Source organism: Bos indicus x Bos taurus, chromosome 11 (assembly GCF_003369695.1).
Source record: "Bos indicus x Bos taurus breed Angus x Brahman F1 hybrid chromosome 11, Bos_hybrid_MaternalHap_v2.0, whole genome shotgun sequence".
NCBI lineage: Eukaryota > Metazoa > Chordata > Mammalia > Artiodactyla > Bovidae > Bos > Bos indicus x Bos taurus.
In genome coordinates this window covers 34,874,184-34,886,043 of record NC_040086.1, presented here as the reverse complement: position 1 = coordinate 34,886,043, position 11,860 = coordinate 34,874,184, and the positions used below count along the sequence as shown (strand labels likewise).

General features: G+C 40.5%; 1 pseudogene; it reads left to right on the top strand.

Moving 5' to 3' along the window:
- The first annotated feature begins 9,815 nt into the window (after positions 1-9,815).
- On the top strand, positions 9,816-11,290 carry LOC113900730 (annotated as a pseudogene).
- The last annotated feature ends 570 nt before the right edge of the window (positions 11,291-11,860 follow it).

The following is an 11,860-nucleotide window of genomic DNA, read 5'->3' as shown; positions in this document are numbered from 1 at the left end:
TATAATGACTGAAGCCACTAAGTACACACTCACAATGTGGTTCTAGGGGCTTCCCTGGTGGCTCCACACTAAAGAATCCATCTGCAATTCAGGAGTATTGTGTTAGCCACTCAGTCACGTCTGACTCTTTGTGACTCCATGGACTGTGGCCGGCCAGGCTTTTCTGTCCAAGGAATTCTCTAGGTAAAAATACTGGAGTGGGTAGCCATTCCTTTCTCCAGGGATCTTCCTGACCCAGGGATCTAATCCAGGTCTCCTACATTGAGGGCAGATTCTTCATAATCTAAGCAACCAGGGAAGTAATGCAGGAGACACGGATTTAATCCCTGGGTTGGGAAGATCCCCTTGAGAAGGAAATGGCAAACCCCTCTAGTATTATTTCTTGGGTTGTCCCATGGACAGTGGAGCTTGGCTGGCTACAGTCCACTGGGTCACAAAAGAGTTGAATACAACCTAATGACTAAACAAAAACAATATGATTCTAGAGCCCTGACATTAACTGCTATGCTCTAGTGCACGAATTTTTCTCAAATCTCTGAAACTGTTTGTACCTACGAGTTTTGGCCCAGCAAGAATGTATATTGCTGTGTAACTAGGGACTATGTTCTTGTATCTTTTTGCAGATGAAGAGGGCTATGTTTGAATAAAGCCCACTCAATGAAGTGCAAAAATATAGAAAAACAAAACTGAGATAATTCAAGAAGTCTCATCTCTTTAAAACCTCAAATGAACAGTTCATTAATGCCATTGACATTGGCCCCATGAAACTCCACAAGTAAAGTAACTTACTTGGATGTCCTCCTGTGACAGCACCAAAACCACAACTAGCTGTTGAAAAATTATCTACAGGAAGATGCTAGAACACACACACACACAATGATACCCCATGTCCAAAAACAAAGAAGCCACAACAAGATGGTAGGAGGGACACCATCACTATAAAATCAAATTCCTTACTTGCTGAGTGGGCAACCCACAAACTGGAGAACAATAATACCAAAGACATATTAAAAAACAGAGACATCACTTTGTTGACAAAGGTACGTATAGTCAAAGCTTTGGTTTTTCCAGTAGTCAGGTATGGGTGTGAGAGCTGGACCATAAAGAAGGCTGAGTGCCAAAAACTGATGATTTCGAATTGTGGTGTTAGAGAAGACTCTTGAAAGTCCCTTGGAAAGCAAGGAGATTAAACCAGTCAATCCTAAAGGAAATCAACCTTGAATATTCATTGGAAAGACTTATGCTGAAGTTGAAGCTCCAACACTTTGACCACGTGATACAAAGAGTTGAGTCATGAAAAGACCCTGATGCTGGGAAAGATTGAGGAAAAGAGGAGAAGGGGGCGACAGTGGATAAGATGGTTGGATGGCTTCACTGCCTCAATGGACATGAATTGGAGCAAACTCCAGTAGATAGTAAAGAACAGGGAAGCCTGGCGAGCTGCAGTCCATGGGGTTGCAAAGAGTTGGACATGATTGAGCTACTGAACAACAGCAACAATATCAGTAAAGCCACCACTTAATAGAAAAACCTGTAATCACTTTTTTTTGATTTTTTTTTAAATTTTATTTTATTTTTAAACTTTACATAATTGTATTAGTTTTGCCAAATATCAAAATGAATCCATCACAGGTATACATGTGCTCCCCATCCTGAACCCTCCTCCCTCCTCCCTCCCCATACCATCCCTCTGGGTCGTCCCAGTGCACTAGCCCCAAGCATCCAGTATCGTGCATTGAACCTGGACTGGCATCTCATTTCATACATGATATTTTACATGTTTCAATGCCATTCTCCCAAATCTTCCCACCCTCTCCCTCTCCCACAGAGTCCATAAGACTGTTCCATACATCAGTGTCTCTTTTGCTGTCTCGTACACAGGGTTATTGTTATCATCTTTCTAAATTCCATATATATGCGTTAGTATACTGTATTGGTGTTTTTCCTTCTGGCTTACTTCACTCTGTATAATAGGCTCCAGTTTCATCCACCTCATTAGAACTGATTCAAATGAATTCTTTTTAATGGCTGAGTAATACTCCATTGTGTATATGTACCACAGCTTTCTTATCACTTTTTAAAATCCAGATGCATATCAGGATCATCTTGGAATTTTGTGAAGAATACAAATGCCCAGGTTTTTTTTTTTTTTTTTTTTTTTCTCTCCAGAGCTCCAGATATGTTCTAATGGGAAGCCATGTTTAAAAAAAAACTGGACTATATGATGATCTTCACTTTTATTTAGTTTGTTTCACTTTTTCTATTTCATATTTAGTGTCCCCATTTCATTTAATTTATGTTTTCCACTTTCTCCATCTCTTCTTTTCTTCTTTTCTGTTTTTGATGTTCTATCTCAAGCCTTTATCAAATGTAGTATAAACTTTTGTATATGTGTGTGTGTACTATGTACAATATAATATATATATTTTAGAAAACTTGGGAATTTTTGTCTAGCTAAAAAACTAATGATATTTTGATTCCACTTGTCTGACTTAGTATGGATAGAATGCTAGATTTCTAATTTATATTCACTCAAAACTTTGATACAGTTCCATGTATTTTAGCATCTAGTATTACTGCTAAAAGTCTAGAAGTTTCATTATCTTAGTGATCTTTAAAAGTTTTTTGAATGAGACTTGAAACTCCTAATCCAATTCTGAGACCATAAAGCAATACTATGTTGTAAAAAACAGAAAAGAGGAAATTAAATCTAATACAGTGTTATTAAGTACAGATTTTATTCAAATTTCACCAAATTTTATGTTAGTGTCCATTATTTGCTTTCATACCTTATTCAAGACTCCACATTGTATTTCATTGCATTGAGGAGCTTCAGCTGCATGCAAATATTCTGCTAAATTCTTTTTTCATTTTTATGTTATTACAAATATTTTCTATTTCCTTGTTATGGCTTCTTAGATGCACCCATCACTTAAAAATGGACATTTAATTTCCAAATACATGGGAGTTTTCAAGTATCTTTGATGTTAACTTCTCATTTTGATATTAATTTCTCATTTAAATGCTTTCTTTTCTGCAATCACCCTCTTCGCTGCTTCAGTCTTCTAACTTTATTGAAGCTTTCAATGGCATGGCTAAGTCAAAGTTCTCTCTTGGTAAATGTCACATTGCGTTTGAATATTTGTGGGTTGTTTTCAAATATCCTCTGATACTGATCTCTATCATAATTCCACAGTGATAAGAGAACAGACTCTTTATTATTTTAACACCTTTAGACCATTAAATTTTTGCACCTGGTCTTATGTCCTTGGATATGTTCCAAGGCTTCCTAGTTTATAGTCTGTAGGAACTTGAATAGATTTTGTATCCTCTGTGTGAAACCTGTAAAAATCTTTTATGTTGAACTGGTTCATAGTGTTTTTCAGGTCTACTATATCCTACTATTGATGATATAGTAGGTGATATATTCCCTGCATATTCATTTATTAACTTTTGTGAGTTTGATATTAAAACTCCAACTAAAAATCTTAATTTACCTACTTAAAAAAATGTATTGTAATGTATAGTGGAACTATATGTAAACTTGTTCTGTGTTTTCTAAATCTCCTGTAAATGTGTTGTCATATTTTAATAATATAAAAAATGAAAAAGAGGCCACAAAAATTATAAATTATAAAAATGACTTATTTGAACCTCAGTGGACACTCATGTCTCTTTCCCAGTTCTAGACCAATTTGATCAGAGGCAGTCGATCTTGCCTAAACAGGAAGAATGTTCTTATCACATACTAGCCAAGCCACAAGGTAACCCTAGTCTTGGCATATGCTGATATTTTTATGATTGTTAAATGTAGTCTACATAAATCCTGTTATCCAGCAAATCTTCCAAACACATGTTGAATCATTATTTCTATTCTTTGATATAGAAGTTTTAAAAATACATGCATTCTCTCCTCCTTTGATGTATTTCTTCAACTCTTCCTTCAATTCAAGTGACTCTTTTATGGAGCTAATTCAGAGTTTTCCCTATATCCCTTACTATTTCTTCTGTAGTTTCTTCTGTATCCCTTATTATTTCTTCTGTAAAAATAGTTTGTACTATTTCTTCCCCATATCCCTTATTATTTCTTCTTTTTTCCCCCCTCAAACTCATATGCACCTTTGTATTCCTGAAGTCTGTTACAATTTTACAATTCCTAGAAGATAAAGCACACATTAAAAAAATAAACAAACAAGACAGTTGATAGTTGACCAAGAAACTTTCCTTTCCTGAATGCTTTGAATCAGATCTTCTGTTTATATTTCATTTTTCAAATAAATTATTTTTATTTTCTACATACTGTAGAGGGTGGTAATTCCCTTGACTATTACAGGCATTTCTGAAGTGTTTCTGCATAATTCATACTGAATGCATTCCTTGGAAGCTGGCATTATTGGGGTATGCATATTAATTATTTATATGCAAATTAAGAACCACGAGACCCAGCACCACTGGAATATATAACTCCCACTATCTTTTCTAAAGTAGTACATTTTCTATACCCCTGTGTTATCATTTCTTTATACAAAATTTTCCAGTTCACCCAAACAAATGTCTAATAATATTAAGATCTTAACTTTTATATTAGCTAAAGCAATTATGAATGTGAGAAGATGGAAATTGTTAATATAAAGTGATTACACTTTATGGCTCATCTTTTTCAGACCCTAGAAGCAGAATTATGTACCTTTTGGATGTTTTTCTTTATTAATTGTATTTTTCAAATACAAATACTTCAAAATACTTCAAATTTTTTCAAAGTATTTTTCAAAACTCAAATACTTCATTCAAATTCATTTCAAAAACTCAAATACTTCTATTTTTCTCATAGTTGAGCACTTTCTGTTTATACCCATTGAATTTTTCCCTATGGCAATATTTAGAGAAATATAATTTCAGACTAAAGATGTAATAAGGTTTCACTTGATTATGACCTCCCACCCAACAATCCTTATCCCACAGTGTGACTCCTTCATTGGTGGAGATAAAGGGAATAGAGATAAAGGCAGAGGGGTAGCAATAAAAGAAGCCATCCAGGGATACATTATATTCCAAATATCAAAACATTTTCTGAAATAAATTTAAAGGTAAAACTCTTTACTTGAACTCCTGAATTGACACACACACTGCCTCATTCTTAACTAATGAGTTAACCATGAATCCCTAAGGAAGGGACCGATAGCAGGAGGTGCTTTATCCCTACAGTCCCTGGAAGTATTATATGACAGTTATCTAATTGAAGTCAAGGGTAACAGGAAAGGAAACAAAGGATGAACCTTCAACTTGTGAATCTTTGTTTTCAAGAAGACATGCTTGGAAATTGCTACCATTATTCTGGATTAATATTTGGGTTCATAATTCACCTCTGACTGGACCTACATGGAATATTAAATTGAAGAGGGTTGGTCTTTGGTACTAATGCCTGTGTTAGTCCACTTTGTATACTCATTTTCTCTCTTCTTAGGGTGCCTTTGCCAATTCCCCAAGCCTCCAGTCACTTTTGTTTTCTTTCTTTCACTACCATTCTCTCATCAAAACCTGTACTCCAAAAAGACCTACCCTTAGAAAACTGGAGTAAAAGTCAGATTAAAATCTATCACACATGAGAACAATATGACGGAGGAGTAGGTGGACATGGAGTACATCTCTCTCCGTGGATATATCAGGAGTACACCTTCAGACACAGAAGTACATGCAGAACACCAGCTGAGAGCAGACAAGATTATCCGACCAGTGGAAAAGAAAACACAGAACCACGCAAAACTCAGTAGGATGAAGGAACTAGGGGGAAAAACAGGAGTGTTAGTAGGACTGGACCTGCACTCGGCCAGTGGAGGAACTGAAGCAGGCATCCAATCTCCACTTCGGGGCACTTGTCTGAGTCAGAAGAGGAACATTTAAGGCTGAGAGTGAAACAACTGATCTGTGGCAGCCTAAATGGAATGAGAATCAGACAGTCCTTGCCACAGCCATACCCACCCTGGACAGGGACACAAGTCCCCTGGAAGGCACAGCGGCTGGGAGCTGGAATTTAGGGATTGTGGAGCAATCCCAGGGCAAGGGCTGCTGATGACTGCAGAGAGATGGATGGAAGGGATGTGAGGGAGGAGATTGTGGTGGCAGGAAGCCCAGGCAGCCATGGAAGCAAGGCAATACTGCTGAGTCATGCATAGGGAGTGGAGCCATCACCATAGCCTCTCTCTCCCCACACTCAGCATTGGCAGCTGAACAATAGAAAGGCAGGCCCATCAAATGCCTGACACACTGATAAAAAGTAGGATCCCACTCAGGGTGCCTCTTTAAGTGCCGATGCACTGATCTACAGAGTAGGACCCCAGCCAGGGTGGCCCATCTATGTGCCTGACGCGTGGAACAACAGAGAAGGACCCCAGGCAAGGGAGCCCTCTAAGTGGCCAAACAGGTGGAGCTATGGAGAAAGACAGGCCAAAGAAGCCTTCTGATTGCCAGCTACAAGAGGCTAAAAAAAAAAAAAAAAGGCTCTGACAGGGCCATAAAACCTGCAGTGGAGGCAATCCGTGTCCTTGCACACTTTGCATTGCCAGGATCTCCACAAGCCAAGCAGTTGTGCCACCTTCACACTCAACTCTCACTGGGGTAGAGCTGTCAGAGCCAAAAACAGTCTTGCATCTATGTGCTCAGGGTCCCTTCCGTACTGTCCTACTCTTTGTGACCCTGTTGACTGTGGCCTGACAGGCTTCTCTGTCAGGGAAGGGGTTCTCCAGGCAAGAATACTGGAGTATATTGGCCAATACTGGTTTCCATACTCTTCTAGAGCACTACATTTCCTGCTGCTCTAGCTGCCAACTCCCTTGAGTACCTGGTGCTGCCAGAACCCCTGCAACCCGAGCAGCTGCACCACCTCCACACCTGGCCCTCACAGGTGTGCAGGGGTAGTGTGGGTAAGGAAGAAGACCCAACAGCTATACAAGCTGCAGATTAAATCCACATAATCAACTAGGCAGACTCTGTGTCTATGGAATACATAAAAGGTCATTGAGAGCTCTCACAAAAGAAAAGCACTACTTCTGATAGCTATGGACATTGGAGGCAAGAACACATAGGAGTAAGACTAGATTTGAATCTGAGATGCCCCCACAGCAGGTCCAGAGGTCAGCACAGTGTTGGAGGACATCCTAGGGAGATGAGGTGGACTGTTACTCCCAGTGAGGGAAAGGACTCTGACAACAGTGACTCAAGAAAAACATTTATTATACTTATGTTTTGATTTGTTCTGTAGATTCTTTTGAATTTTTTTCTGTTTCCTTTATTTTCCTCCTCTGTTATAGTTGTCAATTTTATTGGCACTATGAAATACAATTAAGCTTTGAGTTTTTTTTTTTCCTTTTTCCCAGTCACATTTTTTATAGTTGTTATAAACCTCTGACTCTACATTGGGCTTTTGCAGTTCTGTGGAGTTTTCCTTTTTTTTTTTTTCTCTTTTTTTAATTTTTTAAACCAGTTATTATTTTTCTACATTTATTCCTTTGTTTGCCTTTCCTACTGTTCTTTTCCCCTTGCAGTTGATCTTTAATGTATGTACATCTTCTTAATCTACCTCTATTTAACTTAGCGTATCTTTTCTTCATTTCTTTCCTTTTGTCTTAACATATTTGTTAGTTTTATTTTCATTGCTTTATTCCCCACTTTGCACCTTGATTTAGTTTTGTTCTCTAGTTTGTGCTTTAGTTAGTCTTGTTCTGGTAAATATAATTTTTGGTTCCTTTGTTTGCCAGGTCATTCTATTGTACTTTATTTTTGTTGGACTGTTTTGGTTCTGCTGATGGGTGTATATGTAAATGTGTATATTCAGTCACACTTTATTTTTGATATAAACCTCTGCCTCTACATTAGACTTTTGCAGTTCTGTGGAGTTTTCCTTTTTTTTTTTTTTTTTTTCTCCTTTTAAATGTCTTCTTCCATTTTTTTCTTTCTTTTCTCTTTTTTATAATTTTAAATTTTAATTTTTTAAAACCTATTATATTTTTTCTACATTTATTTGTTTGCCTTTCCTACTGTTCTTTTCTTCTTGCAGTTAATCTTTAATGTATATAAATCTTCTTCATGTACTTCCATTTAACTTTGCATATCTATTCTTTCTTTCCTCTCAACATATTTGTTAGTTTTATTTTCATTTCGTTATTTCCCACTTGGCACCCTGCTTTAATTTTGTTTTCCAGTTCGTGCTTTAGTTAGTTTTGTTCTTAACTGGTAAATATAATTTTTTATTTCCTTTGTTCACTGGGTCAATCTACCATATTTTATTTTTGTTGGAGTGTTTTGATTGCTCATGGGTGTATATGTATATATTCCACTATTTTAAATATTTGCCTGATTTTGTAAGTGACATTTGTCTGGGATTCATCTTTGGTTTCTCATTTTCAGATATTTGTTTTAATCTCACTTAGTGCCATAAAAAACCACTTGTGGAATCTTCATTCCTGACCAGAGATCAAGCCCTGAGCCTTTGGAGTGATAGCACTGACTCCAAGACCTAGACTTCCAGTAACCTTAGGGAGTATCATATAGTGAGAACTCACACAAAGTAAACCACTTGAATATAAGACCCAGGGGTACTCTTCTGCCCCCTTCTGATGCCTATGTCAGAAGCTTTCTCTATCTCCTTTATACTTTAATAAAACTTTATTACACAAAAGCTCTGAGCGATCAAGCCTCGTCTCTGGCCCCGGATTGAATTCTTCTCCTCTGGGGGCCAAGAATCCCAGTGTCTTTGCATGATTCAACAACAACCTTTCAGTCTCTTGAGACCGACTTCTCTGTCTCTTAGCATTCTCTTAGCCATTTCAGCCAAATTTGTGGTTGTGAGCTCAAGGCCCATGCTTTCCATGAGCACGTGCTTCCAAGAGATAATACTCCCTGGACCAAGGAAAAACCCTCTACTCATCATGCTTTCTGGGGTGACTGTACCATAGCTGTCCGGCTGACAGAGTTGATTACACAGAGTATCAAGGCTGAAAGGTGAAGAGACAGAGAGATCCCTGCTTGCAAGACGAGGCTGTGTTTACCATTGTTTCTAAACAGATTCAGGCTTTAGAGAAAGTAATTGGCGGAAAATGGTGAGAAGGGGCTGGCGAAGGCCAACTAGTAGTCCTTGAGGTCTTTTAATTCTCTTTACGCCCAGTTTTGTGTGGAAAGAAATTGCTCTTACTTCCTTTCCACGCCCTTCGCCGTATTTTTCTCCCATATTCATCCTGGGAGTTTCCTTCACCTACAAACAGCCCTGATTTCAGAGCTCTTGACTCTCAAGTTTCTACAGCCCTGGCCTGGGTGTGATCCTGATCAAAGCTGCACACTCGCTCAGGAGCTCTGCTTCCTGTTCCCCATCTGCAGAGTTTGGTAATAAGGACGACTGCTGCTGCTAAGTCGCTTCAGTCGTATCCAACTCTGTGCAACCCCATAGACGGCAGCCCACAAGGCTCCGCCATCCCTGGGATTCTTCAGGCAAGAACATTGGAGTGGGTTGCCATTTCCTTCTCCAATGCATGAAAGTGAAAAGTGAAAGTGAAGTCACTCAGTCGTGTTCGACTCTTCACGACCCCATGGATTGCAGCCTACCAGGCTCCTCCATCCATGGGATTTTCCAGGCAAGAGTACTGGAGTGGGGTGCTATTGCCTTCTCCGAATAAGGACGACACTTAGTCATAATAAAACCCACAAGGCTGCAAGGAGTACCAGCTTCTTACCGCCACTGCTGGCCGTGGCCGCTGGCCAGACGGGAGTGACCCCTAGACGCGGCGCGGCCTCGATGACGCAACGCGCAGCCTCCGTGACGCAAGCCCACAGCTTCCTTGACACAACCGCGTCTCCTCAGGGCCCCCCCACAGCTACACGGACTAACCGCTAACCAACCTTCAATCCCTGCCACTGCTGCCGGTTACTGGGAATCTGCGCGGTTGGGGTCGCGCCGCTGCAACATGTGGCAAAAGCCAAAGAGCCGGGGCTGCCCCAGCTCCCAGGTCGAGCGGGAGCTGGGTGGCGGCAGTGAGGAAGCCCCGAGCACGTCTCGCAGGCTGGGTGGCGCTGCGGCGCAGCTGCAGGCCCAGGCCTCCCCCGCCCCCGAGCCACGCTCCCAGAAGCAGCTGGAGCTGAAGGTGGCGGAGCTGGTGCAGTTCTTGTTGATCAAGTATCAGAGGAAGATCCCTATCCGCCCCACTGACATCCTGTGGCACGTAGTCGGCAACTACAAGGACGTGCTCCCAGAGCTGCTGTGGCGGGCGGCCAAGCGCCTGGAGTAGTGTTTGGGTACCAGCTGGTGGAGCTGGAGCCCCGCAGCAACACCTACATTCTGGTCAACACGCTGGAGTTGGTGGAAGAGGATGCGGAGGTGCACGGCGACCAGGGCATGCCCACCATTGGGCTCCTCATGATCTTGCTGGGGCTCATCTTCATGGAAGGCAATAGCATCAAGGAGACCAAGATCTGGGACTTCCTGCGGCGCCTAGGGGTACACCCCACCAAGAAGCACCTTGTCTTCAGGGACCCCAAGAAACTCATCACCGAGGATGTCGTGCGGCAGCGATACCTGGATTACTGGTGCATCCTGCACACAGAACCCGTGGACTACGAGCTCCAGTGGGGCCCGCGCAGCAACCTGGAGACCAGCAAGATGAAGGTGCTTAAGTTCGTGGCTAAAATCTACAACCAGGACCCCAAGGACTGGCCGGCGCAGTACTGCGAGGCTTTGGCGGACGGGGAGGCGAGGGCCAGACCCCAGCCCGTGGGCCCGACTCCAGCCACTGCCCCTGCCTCAACCCCTTCTCCAGTCTCTTGAAATCTGAGACAAACCCCAGGGCCCGCTTCCTCCCCAGGGGGAAGGGCTGGAGTTGGGAGGAAGCATCTTGCTTGTTTAAATGCGTGGTAGTTCCAGGACGTGTTTGCAAACTTTTCTTATTGTAAGTCATTTTGATTCTAAACTTTCATTTAGAAGGTAACTTGTTTTGCTTTGCTTCAGTGTCTATGTTTTTTGGTGTAAAGATCTTGTTAGCTTTGTAAAGCAAATTGAACTTCCTACCCTGATCTGGATCTGCCAAGGAAATATAAGAGAACTAGCCCTTGTCCGGCCTTTGAATTGCCCCACTCTGTAAGGGAAAAGTCTTTGTAAATTGAAAACGAAAATGTAATTGCCTATATCCCCTTTTACCTTAATGCAGCTATTTTAAAAATCTGTTTTCTATGCATATAAGCATTTTGAGTCATTCTAAGCAATGTGCATAATGTAGTTTTTCCAAATAATTTTTTACATTGATAATTACTATGCTGTGTGGCTGACCATTTTGTTCAATATTTTTTGCTACTATAGTTATAATACTGTATTTTATATATCTATATCTATCTATATATATATATATGACAAGACCTAGCATCACCCAACCACCATTAGCACCCTGTGCAGGATGCCTCATCTAAACAAACAAAACAAAAATACAAACCCAATCATCAGCAGACAAGATTAGCACCTCACTCAGCCTTGCCCATCAGAGGAAAAACAAACAAACAAAAATTCAGCACAAATCTCACCCTAGACAAAGCTTACACAAACCATTGGACCAATCTTAGGAGGGCAGAAACCAAAAGAAAGAACGAATTCAACTTTCTTTGAAGCCTGGGAAAAGGAGACCTCAAACACAGTAAGTTAAAAAAAGATAATGAAAAAGCAGAGAAATACTACACGAATGAAGGAACAAATTAGAAACATATAAGTCCACATAAACGAAGAGGAAATAGGCAAAATACCTGAAAAAGAATTGAGAATAACGATGGGAAAGATGATCAAAAACTTTGAAAACAAAACGGAGAAAATGCAAGAATCAATTAACAAACA